Below are 19,555 nucleotides of genomic sequence, written 5' to 3'. Positions count from 1 at the left end.
GTATGTGGCTTCCCCTTCCTGAGGCAGGAACTTGCTAAGGAAACCATCTCCTTCAACAACAAGTTGTTTTTGCAGGTCAAAATATCATGGCACCCATACATGTACATAATAATCCATGGAGCTAAACTCACCTTCATAATCTACATAGATTCTAACCTAGTATAGCTATGACAGTTTTCTGTGAATGACACACTTTCTTTTATTACTTAATTCATTCTAATATGAAGTTGTTTTTTTTTTAAATTCTAGTAGCAAATAATCTCTCGTGTTGGTTTGCAGTTTACAATCAACATGAAAGACTAGAAATGCAAAAAGTTTGAGGTTTTCAAAAAAACTTGATTTGAATATTCATAGAACTTACCTGCTTTCAGTTGATGCACACTATCTAACACACAATAACATCATCTGTACATTACTGTACACAAAAATACCTGTCTATTAAATATAATTAAATGACCATGTCAAATACTTAAACACATGTATGATAAAACTTACTGAAAACGATCAAACATCGCGGCTTACAAAGTACGCTACAAAAGTGAAATCCCAACACTTAGAAAAAGCGACCAAGTAACGAAAGTACATGAAAACGATCAAACATCTTATAAGAAGAATAACAGACAAAAACATGTAAACAAAAGGCGAGATACCGCCCATCAGCACTAGTGCGGAACAGGCGGAATGGAACAAAGCAGTTTCGCGGAACTACTACCTGAGAAAGTAACTTTACGCTACTCAAAAACGAACACAGGGGCATGGGTCGCACACTAAAAACAGCCCCCAAACTCCCTCCCTTTAGAAGAAAAGGATACTTATCAGGCTGTAAACGACTGTAAAACCTTCTGAAATCCCAAAGGATGTATAGAAGGTAAAAATCCAATGTATTCCGGGCAATTTCCGTAAGATTTTAATCCACTACGAAAACGTATGTGTAAACACTTTGGATGGTAGAATGAGAAGGGCAACGACCGGGGGAGCCGGTCGCTGAGGGTGCACAGTGTTAAAAGATTACCAGGGCATACTAGACAGGGTATAATGAGGTGCTAAGGTTGTGAGGAGACAGGTAAGCGAGGAACGAAGTAAATTGTTGAGGTACACTCCCCTCCATCCGATGGGGACGACGTTAACTGGACAGTCCTGAGAGCAAGAATGGGTGGAGTGACAATTAATTCTCTATCAATCCTCACCCAAGATCATCATATGACCTAAAACTAAAACGAAACTATACTATTCTGCACAAATCGGATGATCTCTCTACTAGAATGTACAAAGGGCAGCCATTGACCTTGTGTGCATTGAGGTGGTGAAGTTTACCAAAGCACCAAAAAAAAAAAACTCTTTTGTTATTTCTTCATTTTACAGAGAATAATTTTAAAACAGAAACTATCAAATATGTTTAATTATTGCTTTTCAAGTTGGTTAGCCATTTGTGAAAAGACTTTTGAGTAAATTGCAGATTGCTATTGTATCAAGTGTGGTATATTGACTGTGGTTGGAAAAACCTGCATTTGTTCTGAAAGGTGTAACCCCAAAGTGGCATCATATTCTTGTAACCTGTGTAAACCATCTCTTTATATAGTGAACAATCAACACTACAACAGGAAAAGACCTTATCAGATCTAAGTTGACAGAAGGATTATTAACTCCTTCCAACGGAAAGAATACAAGTTGTTTTACAGACGTTCTTGCGTGTTTATTCATATTGGTTTGTACCGGGGCACAAGTTTTTACGAAAATGGCTCTTTTTTTTCATTGCATCGACACTGTTGGTATACATAGTGACAATATCAATGGTCCATAGTAACAGCAGTGGGTTCTAAACAATCCACCTTTCCTTCCCCCTATCCCTTCCCCCTACATTGACTCATTGATGCCCCTATCCCTTCCCCCTACATTGACTCATTGATGCATTCATTGCAGCACTATATAGTTTCAATAGGTCTGTAGGAATCAAATGTATGTGAAATGCAAATCTCATATTAACAACCCTGGGAATAATATAATGTGGAGACTAACTTAAAAGATCAGCTCTTTGCGAGTTTGGTCACTGTTTTATCGCTGTTATCAAATATTAGTTGATCATACTGTGGCCTCTGATCAAACTAGGACATACTCATTGATTGACCTTTAATATGCTAAATATAAGTAATATATAATACTGACTTTGAATCAATTCTAAAATAAATTATTGACCACACACTTTATGTTATCAGTTGAATTACATGGAAAAAAGCAAATTGGAAACTATACCATTTCGCACTAGGTGAGGCACGGCCAAAAAATATGGTTGTAACTGAGACCCTTTCCCACTAGGCGCGACACAGCGCAGCGGGACAAGCACCTTTTTTTTGGTGTGACCAATCATTGTCTTCGGTAAGATCACATGATTAGCAGGGTAAAAAGTAAATACCTTTATAATCACTGTAAGGCTATAAACAACTTCCCCGATATCTTGCCTCAAAGAAAATCTAATCCTGTTTGTTCGGGATCACCCCGAGATATGGGATGTAGGCAGCAGATCCTACAGGGACTCTGAGAAAAAAACATAAAATGCCTGGACAGAAATCACAAGCAGCCTGAATACAAGTGGTGAGTAAACTTCTGATATTTGAGTTGGAAATTTCAACGCCATACCCAATACATGTGCATGCACCTATATACTTGTTTAAGGCTTGCAGTTTCACAGGACGAGTTTGAAGGGTCATATCGAAAGATGGGTCTATATGATTGATGTTATATTTAACGGTCCACGACACATTCCCCTCTCCATACAAAGGAAGTTCTTCTACCAGTCAGGTGGTATTCGCTGAGATATTTCCTGTTTTCAAGATAGGGTGTACCCCAAAATGATATTCTTCTTTGCTTCTGTTTTACACTTCTATAAAGCAAAGCTATACTAAAACTATCTCATAACAAGTTTGTAAAATCTCTTGCACTATTGATGACATGATGACGTGTCGCCTAGTGTGAAAGGGCTTTTATTTCTTTATTTGAAACAAAAAATGATAAGTCATACATGAATAAAGATAAGCCAGTAAGAGAAGGCTATAACTCTGAAGATGTGAGCAACTGTCATGTCACAACAGTAATAATACTACAAACAACACAACTGAGAGTAAAGTAAAGATATAGAGAGAACATTATTAGACCAAAACACAACATCATCCCATTCTCCACAATGCAGACAATCCTAATCTTTCCCTCCTTAAAGTATCAATACACAGGCTACATTTACACAGGCCAATTGACACTGTAATACATTTGATCACCAACACACCCACCCCGATTGTTATCTGGCACAGAAACAAGTTCCCATCCAGGTTCGATCTACCAGTTAAATTCCTAGTTTGTCGGTAAATACCACCCAATCTATCAGACATTATGGGTCAACACAGTTCTTCACAAAATTATAATTTTTCTTCCAATATGGCAACTGAAAGTTTGGAAAGTAAAAATTCTTTTCAATATTTGGTTTCAACCAAAACAGACAAAGGCAAAGTTTCAAAAGGTCAAGAAGTGAGGGATTGGGGAGTAACCATGGTGACTGACTGAAGATAGGTCAGGAGAAGAATCTTTGAGGACTACAACTTTGGAATGTAGACCAGAGCAGGGAGAAAATGTTAAAGAATTTAATTCCTTTTTACACACTTGACAACTTGCCACACAGCCAGACACTTTTCACGAAATATTACTGTTACCATGGTGATCAATAAAATGATCAAAACACTTTATCATATGACTGATACAGTCTGCAGTGGTGTGTCTGTTGTACTGCATTCTCTGCTCTAATGGCAATTCAAAGGCATGCAGTAGTAATTCATATCATTTCCACTGCAATGTTGAACATGTATGGACAGTAAGTAATGAACCTTTGAAGTACTTAGCAAACATGTCAATCATGCAGCTAAGGTTCATCAAAGGTCAACGGAGAATTCCACATGACTGAAAACACATTAGATCACACATCCTCATCCTACTGCGTACAAATTACAAAATAAGTGACCATATTTTATGACAGTGAGTGGCAGGGATGTAGATCTTACCAATAATAATAATAATATTAATAATATTAATAAATATAATGATAAATAATAATATTATTTTAAGCAAATCAAATATGAAATCAGCCAAGAATGTCAAACTACCATATATGTACCTTTTGTCCTATTCTTTGTCATTCACTTTGTTTACCTCTCTACACTATCTCCCCCCCCCCCCCCCCCTATCTTCCTCAGATTGTAAAGCCCATTACTATTAACACCTGAGTTGATATCTACCGCAATTTGACAGCATAGCAAAATCCATATTGTAGCAAAAAATTGGATATGGCATTGACTTATTCCGTTAGTTTTCTATTATATTAGCTTTTAAAAGTATGAACATGAAGAACATGGCTGGGCAGAGTAAATATAACATAATTTACATGAAATATCTACCATAAATCTTGTACCAAACTGAAGGAAACTGCTCTGTAAGATTAAATGGAAAGTACAACCCAAAGAGAAGTTGTTTGCATTTCTGTAAGAGTTATAATGTTATCTACTTTTCAATACATAGCTTCTGTGAGCAAATGTGACTTGAAATGTAAGCATGGACTCATTGGAGGATAGGAGGTACAGTAGTGTTGGATCTAAGAAAGGTGATGGTGGTCCCCCCGACTCCCCATCTAAAAGAGATTGGTGATACTGCCATGGCATTCCCAGGAAGCAACAGGTCAAACACAGGTAGACATTTGTGTGAATTTCAAGAGGAATATTACAAAACTGACAAATTTATTTGTTTGTCACACAAATAGACTAAATCGATCCTTTCTCTGTTCCTCAGGCCACATAGCTCATAAAGTAACAGCAGTAGGTTCTAAACACAAGAGTTTTACCGAGCTTGGGAAAACAAACCTTGTGTGGTCGAAGGGAAGATTGCAGGTGTGTAGCACTTCAGGTTGGTTAAGCATAGAGAGTTCTATTCCTTTATTACAATATAATTTATTTACGACTTTTCATTTAACTCCCCCCACCCCTCCCTCACTCCATGGTCTGGTTAGACTAGTTTGCTATTTGTTGACTGTTTTCGTCAGTTAGGGAAGAGGATAACATAGTAGCGTCTTTGCGATACAATTTCAGCTTGCAGTGTATGTCTACAGATTCCACTGAAAATGGAATTTAAAATAATAGTACAAAGCATATAACTTTATGAAATACTGGTTATTTAAGGCTACAGTATTGATTGAAATTCTAAGACATGCCAAGTAGCTTGGGCCTACAGATACAGATGGAGATACTGTCCATCAATGTGAATTTGGGTTTTACTTTTCTGTAAACAGACTTGCTCCAAGTATTAGCAATCTGTTGTGACAACACTATAACACTGTAACCTTATATTTTTGTGTTCATGTAATTGTGTGATGGGATACAACTCAATGAAATGCAACTAACTAGCTTCAGGGGGAGATCTGGGGGTCAACCAAAGCCAGATGAGAGAATAAAGCAGAAAAGGAGGTCAGGGGAAGGAGGTGGTACCAGGATTGTGTTAGTGCATGGGATGCACAAAGGCTCAGACATATAACAGTTTTCTGTGCTAAGGTACACTAATATATATGTAACGCGAAGTATTAGAAGTATCAGTAATATTGCAACATTGATAATCTTCATAGCATCGTCCATTTTGGGTGAGATTTTGGGGCATGCAAAAAAAAAAAAACATGAACAAGCTCCCTAAATATGATACGTTTCGCTGACGTTCCCGGTGGATATATCAAGGCACATTAAATGTACATGTTTTGCTCACTCCAGGCCACTATTGAGCGGCGGTAATCAACTCTTTCAATTACACCATCGACCTATATTTTAGAGCATGGACTTCATATTTTAGTGATCATATCTCTCCAATCTTTTTTTTTGGCTAGTTTCACAACAGGCAGCATATCAGACTGAATATCTCTTCTCTAGGTCAGCCAGCATCAGCGTCATAAATCCCATTTATTTTCTCATCTGACTCAGGATATAAATCAAGATTTAATTGATCTACTCTCCCTCCATTTCCATCATATTAGAGTAGTAGTGTGGTGTAGTACCCTAAACCATTTGTCTTCTTCTTCCCTCTCAAAGTGATACTTTGCATTCATGGCAAATATTTCTTCTATGAGGGAGGAAGCTTAAATGAGATACCTCCCCCCCCCCCATCTAGCCTAAGCATCATACTCTGATCAAAGACTTTTAGAGGATACTTTGATCTAATGGCAAATATTTCATTTATGTGAGGAGGAAATTGATGATGGCAGAGAGGCTTGAGGAATCTTAATGACCCCAATGACCTTTCCTTGACATAACTGACATTCTGGTTCAGGATGAAACAGGTCAGCCTGGAGGAATGTCTAAGGATGACCAATTCAGTGTGTTGATAGAGAGAGATGTATACTGTGGAAGCCTGGCTAGATAGGATGGGGTTTGTAATGGGGTAGTGCTGCAGTTGGGATGGGAATGGGAAAGGGTCCAGGGGTTGGGAGTTCTCTAACTTTATTGTTACAAAGTTTGGTAGATTAGTTAGATGAGAAGGCGCCCGAATTGGAGTGGGTGCTCAACCTCATTGGAGACAGGGTAAGCTTAGCAGAAAGCAGTGGCATGTTAAAAGCAACTGTAACAGTGTATATATATGAAAGTCATTAAATGTGATAATATCAGGAAAGGACTAAGCAGCTTCTAGAGAAACAGTGACTAGCATCTATGAATTCATTTCATTTCTTGGTGATACATTTAAGTTCAATTGAACTAACTTGAACAGACAATACCTAACTCACAGAAGGGCATGATTGATCCCTTATAATCAGGTACATTTACATCTATATTTACGTGCATGCCACCTTCATAAAAAGGTGGAAAATGAAAATAAATGTCAAAGGAAATAAGAACTACAAAACTTCAAGCATCTACTGTCTGGTAAATAAGTCTTGTTGTCATGTCAAAGAGATTGTAATCATTTTTACTTTCAGGTTGGTAAACTGATGATCAACGTGGATTTTTGTCATGAATAGCTGCTGCTGCAGCAGGAAGTATTCAATAAGAGAGGGTCATGAGACACACACAATGCTAATACCTTAGTGATCTGTCTGCATAATTGATTTAAAGCAAGTCTTGAATTGAACTAGCAGTGACTGTTAGGGCATGCTGGCAGGAAGTTATTGAATATGGGTAGGAGGTAAAAACTCTCCACAGTGTCCGTGACGAAAACCATCTCAATGGTGTAACGGAAAGAGATTACAATACCTGACCGACGAATTATTGAATGCTGGCCAGGAAGTATCCTCTCAAGCAGCCCTAGGGGGGGGGGAGAATATTATATGAATAAATGAATTGCTCGCTTGACAGTACCAGTGTCTTGGTTACAACTTTCTGTTACAATCATGTTAAACAGCCAGGTTAATCTTGGCAATGGCAGTAGTACCGTGTTTCATGCTGCTGCTACATGATGATGTCACAGAGCATGTCGTCCAATCAGTGAAGAGCATTAGTCTATGATGGAGACTTGCAGACAATACGACCCACCTTCCATGCAGGTCAGAAGGCAACTTCAATCAGCCTGTATACACTTCAATCACATAACATTTTCCCAGTGCTTTCCACAACAGTCTATTCTAAACCTATTAAGAAATGGCTTACTAATATCTGTTGAAAATTTTCAGATTTAGAAAGGAAAGGAACAGTACATTTGGTTAAAATTTCAATGTCTAATTTGCTTTTAACTTTGCTCTTATGGCAGCCTTGTGTCTATGGCAAAACCATTACTGTTTCAATTTGCTCTGATTTAAATATATGATTATTAACTATTAACATTGAAAAGAACCATAAATGGTATGTCCTTAACATAACACAATCTTAACAGTGCTTCATCAGTAGCTTAATAAAGAGGGGAATGTCGACTTATCCCTTTACTAATAACTGAACTGTTCCAGCCCATATTTGCACTCTTTTCAATATATCCAGTCAGACATAAATTTGTTGTGCATTTGACCAATTCTATTAGACAACCTTTGTCCTATTATTATATGTTAGTAGCCTGCAAGCCACCTGTATGCTCAGCACAAACACTGTGTGTAATCCTTGTAAGTAAACACATTATAGGCTGTGACCCTGTCTTCCTAATCACTAGCCTAACACAATAAACTATATGTCTCTCATACACATATCATGACTGATCCATTATCCTGCATCCTTCCAGATCTCCAAACAGCTATGAACTATGCAGTACTGTACTTAGATTTTTTTTTTTTTTAACTAAGTTTTTTTTTTTTACATCAATAGACACCTAACATGTTTCTTCAGCAGACTAATATTCTTTGAGCCCTGGTACAGTACAATGACAATTTAGGCAGTGATATTTGGGGTACAGGGACCAAGCGTCCTTCAAATCCAACTTTAATAATAGAAAGATTAACACAAAGTGAGAAAAAAGATAACAGTTATTGGTGGAGAGGTCTATTGTGTAGCTGAAGCAAACAATTGAGTGGAAATATGCAAACAGAGGGAAGACAGAAACACAAAAGTAGACAAGTTACCAAAGATCAAGGGGGGATATTTAGCAAACACCTTCTTTTATTTATTATGTTACTTGTAAGAGATAAAAAAGCCTAACCACTTTAATGCTGCATATACACAGTGTGGCAGCACCATAGGTAAGAGTCTACTTTTGCTAACTAGTGTAAGTGTTCTCAACAATGCAGGTGTGAAACTGAATTACCCGACCGAACAGGAACTGATAAACAGGAAAAGGGTAACCTTAAGATTCAATGGGACAAACCCACCTACACTAACAACTATCCAACCGTATGCTGCATGTTAAGCTATAGGGCTCTCAACTGTAATAAACAGTAATTTGTTTAACATTTGATACAAACAAAAACAATGTCACACATTACAAGTCCTTAAAAATTACACAAACCTAACAATAAAGATGTAATTCAGACAATAAATGTCATGGTTGATAGAATGTGTAAAAGAGCACACGAAATAACTGAAGCCGGTTGATCTAGCATTAGGTAGCATTTAAAACCCAATTCAAGGCAAGATGCTGGAGTGGAATCAGATGAGAGTCAACAAATTTGATTCTTATAGTGCTAATGTTCAATCCTCTCTACCAGCAACTGCACTATTCACAATAAGAGATTTTTTAGCACAGCAAGCATCACACCGAGATATCCTATATATTTGCTACCCACGTACTATAGTGAATTACTGATAAAATATCTGCTGGTTGTGGAATTTCTTTACTAGATAGCTGTTCTTAACACAGCTTACAAATCTTTCCTTTGTCCAATAAGCAAACATCTGTGAATAGATTTAGCAATGAATCATACCCTCTAAATTTTTTCACACCTATGACATTTACTGGTTTGAAATCTTGACTTGGAAGAAGTGCAACAAGTTGGTTAGCACTGGGTAACAATAGAGAACAAAGTAATGAGTCTCTATAGCAGCTGACATCCTTGTTCTAAAATATCTTCACTGAGCGGTCACGTCCAGCAAAATAATAGTACACATATATACATTTATCCTCCCACTCCAATCCCATTCCACTTTGCTCAATAATTGCTCTACTTTGCCTGGTCTCTGTTTAACTGGTTCCACTCCCATACCTCATTCTGACTCCCTTCCAGTATAATTACATAACCTGTTTTATGTGAAGTGTGTATTGTACCTTGCTAGGTACCTGTAGTACAGTAACTCACTGAAGTCAGTGCATGCAGAAAGAGCTCTGCCACCACTCAACAGATCAACAGTGAACATACACAACAGCAGTGAGTGAATGATGTGTTGTTGCTGTTACAGGAACTGACAACAACAACAAGAGTTCAAGGCTACGCTAGCACTCATGTCCTTCAAATGTTAATAGAGATGGTTGAATCAGTACAAAGAGACCATCACCACCATCATGAATTCGAAAACCGAAAACCGCCGCTGGTTTTACACTGACAAAAGTGACAATACATTGATTCCATGAAAAGACTCTCAGACCAGGAAGCCACCATGATGTATGTAGGATACTCGGGGAAATCCCTATAAAGTTCGATAATTTAAGATGTATCATCATCATAGAAAAGGAAAAGAATTTCTCATTCTACCTGTAGGCCTGTAGTACAATGCCTAACCTCAAATGAGGTGATACAGTAAAGGAGGAGCATCTTCAAACTAGTAGAAATGTTTCTGTAGAGCCTATTTCTTTTTGCTGAGATACTACAGTTGAACAACCATGCAAGATATGAAACTTGTCAATGATGCATGGTACCTCCTTGTCTATCACTCTCGCCGACTCAAATTACGCAGACCCCGATGAACGTGCGCGTATACAGTGAGGCATCACTTAACTCGATAAGTCGGTTCTATCCTATAACAAGACAAACACAATTCTGGGCTCATAATTCTCGACAGTTTAGAACTAAATTGAAATATACAAGATTTTACCTTCGAGGATTCCTCAGTTGGGGGTAAAATTACTAAATTAATGGTTATAGCTGTATTATCAATAAACAAACTGTCGAGCAAGGGATTCAATTATTTGAGTACTATTCTCAATTTTTCACATGTTTGTCACATTAGTCAATGAACAATTTGCAAATTGTGTTATTTTCATTGAGAGATGAGTCAAGCAACTAACATTACAAGAAATTACATTGGTATACCCTTCTACTTCATACACTGAGGATAGCCTCTCATAATCTCTAGACAGTCTAGAAATATTGCATTAAAGTATAATGAGCTTTCTATTCAAATTTGATTTCTCTCTTATATGGAATATGTAAGTACATAAACATGAGTGAGACTTGCCTTTAATAACCTCAGTATAACACCACTAGCCTTAAAAGTGCATAACCACATAACCACCACTAATCCTTACCACGGTTGAGAAGACAGTTACACAGATTTGTTAGTACAAATATATACCTATATACCTGTAGGCAGCTGAACCAGCAATGTTACAGTGATAGCAACACCCATCCCAGCCTTTAATATTCAACACTATCTGTGGTATTGCAAAGAAGAACACAGCCAACTTTTCATTCAAGTCATGAGATGAGCCCAGCACGAGACCAAACCAAGGGTTTCACTGTCCCTACATGAGGTCACCATTGATTCATAAAAGCAAACTAAATACTGTTCTTGCTTGAGTGCAAAGTAAGATTTATGAGGTCAAAACACAGTGTCACACTGGTAATAAGTAAATCAATTTGTGTGTAAGAATATCAGCTACTTACTGTACTGTACAGCTATTGGTCCTTTACCAGGTGCCAAGCCTTAGGACAAGAGCTGGTTTAGGACATTTCATTATCCCCAAGGGTTTCAAAATGGGTACTAAGGATCCTTGTAACAGAGTTACTATGGTAACATGGATGGATTCTCAATTATCATCTTCTCAGCAGAAGATAGTATTTCATTCAGGAAGGACAGGAGGACATGGGGAGTGCTGTTTTAAAGGTGTTACTTTTGACAGAATTTTCGTAGATAAATTCTCCAAGAGTCAAATTCACCTTTGCAATCGAATATCTTTGACCTTTGATTAAGCCAGAAGAGAAAAAGATATTAAAACAGAACTTTTTTCTTAAAGAGTCCTTGGCCTCTGTTTGCACTTTGTTAGCTTTTTCAGTAAAGTGTAAAGGAAAAGGGTGAGAAGCCAATTATTTCATTATTTACCCATCACCATTACCTGAGTTAAAAGATGGTATATGGCTGTTGTCCTACAGTACTATGATCTCCCAAAAATGGAAGAGAAAGGGCAGTAAAAAGCAGACCTGTCAACTCTCCCGGTGTTACCAGGAGACTCCCGGTTTTTACCCGAATCTCCCGGCCTCCCGGTTTCATATTCTTTTCTCCCGGGTTTTTTAATGTTTCATCACTTGCTACATTTCTGAAAATAGCCAACAGTTAGTCCTATGCTTGGTAATTAGTAATTCCCCACAGTAACGCTGAACAGGAAAGGCTATTCAGTGTAGTTCGCAAGAACAAGACAGACAGTCGGTCAAGTCTCAAGCTTGATGGGACTCTATCTAGCATACTAGCCATGAAGTCACAGTACCCAGAATCCACTGTTCCCTGTTTCAAATGGAAGCCTACTAAAGAAACCCTGTAGAAAGCAAAGCGAGCTGCTGTAAACTACAACAAGAAACACTGATTGGATGATTCTCTCACTGTATTGAATAAGAAGACTATACGTATTTAGGAGTATTTATATCATTTTAGTTGAAAATTACCAACCTCCCTATTTTCCCCTTGTTCTCCCTATTTTTTGGCCCTGAAAAATGTTATTCTCCCTATTTTGGCAAACAGGTTGACAGGTCTGAAAAATTGTCCTACATCTTGATCATGTTGGTCTGGCCCTCAAATGATCAAGTTCTGCTGGATGGTATGAGTGAATACTATACTGTAATCTCTTACAAATGCAATGCCAATGCAATATATTCTCACAAAAATTTTGTGACAACAGGTATGGTTGTTTGCACAGCTTGAAGTTAGCAAAACAATCACAGCATACATTCACTATGATATATTTCTTTTGTTCCAACATACTTGTTATATACAGAGTGTACAAAAGTGTGATACTTTAAAAACGCTAACAGAGCACTACAGCTAAAGTAAATACAGGCCTTGACTATACTGTATGTACTGATACTACTAACAGTGCAGTAATAGAAGAGCTGCAGGCTGGAATTAACACTGATTACAACAGAAGTAACACAATGTAGTGCTATCATAGACCAGACATGACAAACCTCAACTAAATCACCTACTGTGAATTACAGGTGATCTATATCCGTTCTAGGCTCACGCTTCATCTTACAGATATTTAGTAATTTACAATCGATTCAGTTGTGTATGAACACACCTGTATGTGTACAGTGATGGTGCTACTACATACTCAGGGGTGCATCACACTGGGAGGTCCAGACTTTGTATGGAATATAGAGGAGGCGAGGGACAGGGTGAGGATAGAGGAAGGAGAGAGGGGCAAGGGACAGGGTGAGAATAGAGGAAGGAGAGAGAGTGGGGGGGAAGGGTTGAATATGGTGTGTGGAAAGAGGAAGAGGAGAGAAGAGGGTTAGGTGGAGAGGTGGGAGAGGGTATGGAGAAAAGAGATGGGTGGGAAAATACTGAGAGTGTAGCGTTGGTCAGCCTTTCTCAAACATGATTAAGATCTCCTAAATACTAAACTGGCATGATGTTATTGCAGCAAAATTTTAAATTCAAATGATGCAGAGCATACTTGTATAATCTGCAAGTGCATGTCATAGCCCCATTCATAATTCTCATAATCTACTTTCGATGAAAGATTACCATGTCTTATGAAAATTATTATTCTTGCACACTAATATTCACTGATAACTATATCCCAATAAACACTTCATCGCAGAAATGGCACGATAATGGTTATTTTGAGTATCACAGAAATTGTTTTTTTTATAATCTGACCATATTTGACTTTGATACTGAATTTTATGTCACCTTTTAAAGTAATTTAATGTGTCAGTATTGACATCAAGCTCTATAACAAGTTTGTATGTGTGTGTATTCTTCTACTGTCAGAATGTGTTGGCAACATTCTCTTCTTCAGTTCATATTGTGTTAAAGGGTAAAATTTAACAAAAATATCTCTTTTTTGCAACAGAACTTTCCTGCATTTCTATCACATGCATTGGACATGCATTGGACATGCATGTATGTAGTGCACCATTAGGGCAGTGATATGTCTCCCACATGATTTGCATGACCTTTGCAACATTGTTGTTGTTGTTACTTCAGTGAAGAAATCGACTCAATGTATGAACCACTGTTCCACAAAGAGTTTGTTTAGTTGTAGGGACCATACACTCGGTCTGTATGCTGTTTAGTTGTAGGGACCATACACTTGGTCTGTATGCTGTTTAGTTGTAGGGACCATACACTCGGTCTGTATGCTACCCAAGAATCATTGGCCAGGGGTAGCAAACCATTATTGTAAATTAAACATTCACAACTGTTTGTTGTATATTATTATTAGATTGCAAACATGGCAATCTGTCTCACTAAAAACTACAATGAGTGAAATTTGTCAAGATGAGGGAAGCAAGGACATTTACCTTTTACAAATAGGAACTGATTTGTGTTTAAAAGTTTAACAGTTTCAATGATCGGTGGTACTTACGTTATTTTACAGTTTCTAATTATCTGGGATTCCCTAATACCAATTATGATTCTCTGACTACGGTTGAAACATTTATTATGCCTGCAATATTTCCAGAATTATTATGGACATATTTCATGCATAGTGTTCATGTTTTGGTGGATCCACTGAAGTGATGGGCTTCTTTACAGTATCATGTCCCCTCCCTCCAACTTCCCTCTCCTAATGATTATGAACATTCATAAATACAAGGCTAATACAACATAGAACCATTAAGACTACAGCCATCATAAAACACTTGATAGAATTCCGCCGCGCAGTAGAGAGCTATGTGAGATTGCAAATATACAAACCACCGGTAGCAATTTCTCTCCTATACAACCAAATGTTGCAATTTCAGCAGTTTCATAGCACACACTAATAGTCTAAACAGTGACATGAAAAGAACACCATATTTAAGGCACTTGTGATGTTGTAGCTAGTAGCTACATTACAGCATCAAATGACCAACTTTTGATTCCATTTATCCATTTCATAGCATGGATACTTTAACTGACATATCAGTGCATAAAGCCTTCAGATCCATTACAATCAGTGAAACCTACTGTTCATCACAGTTGTCATAGACTGGCAGTTTGCTTTGTCAATACAAAACCCATTGATATTACTGGCTACAGTGTTCCAAACAGACACACAAATTGGTTCTATTCAGATGTAAGCTTTTGAGTAGAGTCATTTGAATGAGAAGGGGTATTAGCAGGTTGAATGAATTTCAACAAATAAGGAAGGATTTTCTGTTTGAAGATCATACAAGGTTAGCTTTAGAAACGGTTGGACACAAGTGATTGTACATCATACATAAATCCCTGTAGATTCAGACATTCAGATAGTGTACGTGTTATATATGCAGCAACTCCTTAACCTCTCTGATCACATGGTCCCAACACCAGGAGACTGTATGGGCCCAAGAATGTTTGATTTTTGTGCCCCAGGGTTCTATATTGGGGAGAATTTTCTTCTCTAAGCTATTTCAAAATTTTCCACCACATTTTTCTTTAAAAGTTTTCTTTAATCTTGAAATGATTCATGTGGATGGGACATAATAACTCACTGTACATCTTTAGTTTCAATATGAGTCAGAGCTCTATAACACCAGGTATCAAAATCTATAAATCAAGAGGTCATTATGCTGAATATGGTGTAGTTAAAGAAGTTAGCCCAATGGTCTATTTTATGAGCTGTTAAAATCCAAGAACAGTTCTACAATCCATATATAATTGTAGTTACAATTCATTCAATAGTTATAATCTACATCCAGTTGATGTTGTTAAAATCCATGTGGAACAGCCATACAAATCCATTTGATATTGCTACTAACATCCATCTGTTCTGTTAACAAATCTGACAAAGCAATGTCATTCCAAACATAATCGCATAGTCATACCAACGTCCTGCAGAAAGTAACAGGTCATTTAACTCTGGCATGAGCACCCAAAAATTTGTAGGGGAACCTATTCTAGGGAGGGGAGAATCTAAATTCCAATAAATACTGATTTATCCAAAAATTAGGGGGGTGCTACACTACCATCCATCTAGGGATAGCTATAATCCATATGAAGTTTACTTATCATCTGACATGCCTTCCTTCAATTTGGGCACGAACAACGAAACACCACAAACATGATACTCCATCCTTCACACCACCCCTCCCCCCCCCTCGATTCACTCATGACTGTTTCATTTAATCATATTTTTTTATCATGTTCAACCTTTTCTTGGCTTCCCCTTTAAATGTAACCAATTGGCTCATTAATGCACCTCCCATAATGCTGATACATCACATAACATTATATCACCCAGTACATTAAATACTAAAGGAAAAACAAGCACAATAAGTTACTGGTATCTATGAATTTAATGAGGATGAAAATTAAGAGGCAAAGATAGAGCATGAAATATGAGAGGAATGCCAATGATACTGTAAGATACTCTATTGCTGATGGAATGCTAAGATAAATCCTCAAAAAAACAATTAAGTAACCCTATCCTAATTTTACAACTGCTAGCATTATCAGTGCATGTATAATAGCTGAGTTAGACCTATCCTTTGTGGCCTCGAGTGAATACTAATTACATCTTAATTAAATCAAAACTCCATTTACTAGCCTACATAATCACACTGTTAGCAGCAATAACTATCTATATTTCATTGATACATACGATCTAAATATTAATATAAATTGCACAATTTTGCTTTAACAGCCTTTCACTTTTCTGTACAACTCTTTCATGTAAGCAAATCAATTAAGGAATTGCATAATTATCTGCTACTCACATACTATCAACAAAACAATTAATGCAACTAATCCCTATCAATGCAGCAAAACTCAATTTAAATGTAACCAAAACAAATAAGCGGCAAAATAGATAAAAGAAAGAGAAAAAAAACCCCACACACAAAATCAAATTATGAGAGCTTTCTAAAGAGACCTAAGCTAACTGAGAAATACAAACAGATGCAATTAAACAATGCTAATGTAATTGTCAGCAAATGAAAGAAGATATTGAGAACTTAAGTATAGCTGTTTTATTGTCCTACAGTGTATAAAATGTTGCAGTTGATAATCAAAGAGCAAACCACTACATTCGCAAGCAAGCTTGATTGATAATAGGTTAAAGTTTAATTAGACAACACTTACCGGAGCAATTAAAGTATATCCTATCAGTAGTCTATAAACCCAAGTACTATTTTTCCTTGGATTAGAGGGCTTTAACCAATAACGATAATCTCTAGCACGAGAGGGAAAATTCCATATTTGACTCATCCATTATTCACTTCAATCCTGACAAGAATGTTGAAAGCAGATTTAAAAAAAGTGAATATTTGTTTCTTTCTGCAAATATCTCTTGAGATGTTACTCCAAAAAACAAAACAAGCTTTAAGCAGCAGCTTTGTTGTTTAGAGCGTGAACTGATTCTAATCTTGTTCAATCAATTCTCTGCATTATCATCATCCTCATCATCATCATCCTCCTCCTTGTCGTTGTCAGAGCAGAGATTGCGTCCTGCACATTTACTGTCAGTAAAGCCTCCTCTTCCTTGATGCCGCCACTAAGAGGAGTAGTCCAAACAAACTGATTTCCAGCTCTCACAGAAATGTCATTTTAACACAATAATGAAGTAATAGGTCCAGTTTAAAAATATAAGCCTGAGTCTCTTTCCCAGATTGATTAAGATAGAGAGATAAAAAGTAAAAATATCCAATGTTTTTTTCAAATGACCCAAACAAATAAATAAATAATAATACTAATATCAATAACAGATAAGCTTTTTAGCCATTAAGAGTGATAATCAATGGGGGTATCCTGCTACAGTAGTAAACTAAGTGTGACCAACACCACTTTGTGTTTAACTATTGAAGTGATACTACCCAGACAATTGATGTTATGTGAGTAGCTTTGCTTTGCTTGTGTTATGCACTGTAGGTAGACAAGTCATTTACAATTGACACATAGTAAAATGCTTTAGGGCTGCACCATTTACAGACCGTAGGGGTGTCAAAGCATGCCAGCACAGAGCAAGCAGATCTTTGAGTTGGCTTGCTTGCTGTGCTGCTGTAATGAATAGGCTGTTCACTACTTCTGTGATACTGACAAAGACAAAATGCTGTTTGTGTGGTATATATGGGTACGTGAGTAAAGGAAGTACAGCAGAGATGAATAGTTACGGTTTTTGAATAATATTGTATGCACTGCTGCTATGAAAGGGTCAAAGCTACATAACAAGTAGGGAAAGATACTGCAGTGGGAGTTGTTTACCTGGAAAACAAGGAAAACATTTTAACAAGAAGTTTTAGCCTGGCTTTTAAACAAGCTTAGTTTCACACGTACTGTCATACATTTTTTCTTTGAATTGCTTGCCACACCACATAAACAGATACCTGTGTATGAGTTTCTCCCTAAACATTATGTTTTATTCTAGGCAACATAATCAAAACTGCAAATTTAAAAAAAAAAAAAAAATTAAAAATTGTGGGGTTTGTATCATAAGGAGAAGGTGCAAAGAGGCATTAGTGAGATAGGATAATCAATGTGGTATACATGATAAAAAATAATATACATTATTGATATACCATCAGTTACAGTAATTTTTTTTTTTTTTAAAAACAGATCAGATTTAAGTCATCAATCCTACAGCAGTGAAAACATCATTTCACCTTTACAGTTAATGTCTTCATTCAAATAGAGTAAACATATCAATAGAAAATTTAAGTCAATGGAGATTATCCCTCTCATTCCATCCCAATTCCCCCTTCTTCATCTCACAACTCCTATCTTCTTCAACTGAAGTAAGCACCTTTTCATATTGGCTTCCTCCATTCCCTCTGTTATTGTCCTCCCATAGTCTAACAAATTATTTCGCTTATCCTCGCAATAGTCCTTCTAAACCCTCCCGAGCTCCCTCCCCCTCACCAATTATCCCTCTTCCCCACCATCTCCTTTTTCTCACCCTAATTTTCTTCCATTGTAGTTTTTTTTTTTAAATTTTATTAACCCACACCTCCTTCCCTCCCTCCTCTACTGATCCACAACTGATTGTTCAGTACCTGAAATAATTAAGAAATACTGGTCCAACATATACAGTTTCTAAAGGTCTGGTAACTGTATATTTTCTACAACGAATCTCAAATATTTCTGTTATCTTAAAAGGTTATAGTTTGTGAACTTGAATTGTATGATTAAAAGCAGTATTTCATTCACTAAAATAAAAGTATACAGGAAAGAACTAGTCGATAAACAAAGACATTAGGTCATAAACAATTACCATAGCATGACTGAAATGTTAAAGGGCTACGAGCGAGCAAATGCGATGAGACAAAAAGTTCCCTGCCCAGCCTGACTAAAAGAACTTGACGTAGGAATACCACAGGCGGCACATCATGATAAGGAGTACATTGAAGTAGAATCTCAGATAAGAGGTATGAGAAAAAGGATCTATGAGTAGTTATATTTTGGCCCTAATATCTGTACTAGATTACCAAGAGATTATGAGATATAGCATAAATCTATGAGTGTGAGAGTATGAGATATAGCATAAATCTATGAGTGTGAGAGTATGAGATAAGAGCACATATTTATGAGTGTGAGATATAGCACAAATCTATAAGTGTGAGTATGAGATATAGCACAAACCTATGAGTGTGTGAGTATGAGATATAGCATAAATCTATGAGTGTGAGAGTATGAGATAAGAGCACATATTTATGAGTATGAGATATAGCACAAATCTATGAGAGTGTGAGTATGAGATACAACACATGCCTATGAGTATATGAGATATAGCACATATCTATGAGTGTGAGTATGAGATAAAGCACAAACCTATGAGTATGAGTATGAGATATAACAAAAAT

General features: G+C 36.9%; 1 protein-coding gene across 6 annotated transcripts in view; it reads right to left on the bottom strand.

Annotated features, from left to right (window-relative positions):
* The window catches only part of LOC139968796 (zinc finger MIZ domain-containing protein 1-like), a 168,479-nt gene that overhangs the window by 37,995 nt on the left and 110,929 nt on the right, over nt 1-19,555 (bottom strand). Inside the window, exon 1 of one of the 6 annotated variants that reach the window (XM_071973196.1) lies at nt 16,842-17,611. The exons of the other annotated variants lie outside the window; for them this stretch is intronic. The gene's annotated coding sequence lies outside the window, so the exon portion shown is untranslated. Of the gene's footprint in view, nt 1-16,841; nt 17,612-19,555 lie in introns of those variants that run through there. 6 annotated transcript variants of the gene reach the window in all.

This window comes from Apostichopus japonicus, chromosome 6, assembly GCF_037975245.1.
Source record: "Apostichopus japonicus isolate 1M-3 chromosome 6, ASM3797524v1, whole genome shotgun sequence".
Classification (NCBI taxonomy): Eukaryota; Metazoa; Echinodermata; class Holothuroidea; order Aspidochirotida; family Stichopodidae; genus Apostichopus; species Apostichopus japonicus.
Note: the sequence above shows the minus strand (reverse complement) of the source record. Positions and strands in the feature narration are given on the sequence as shown.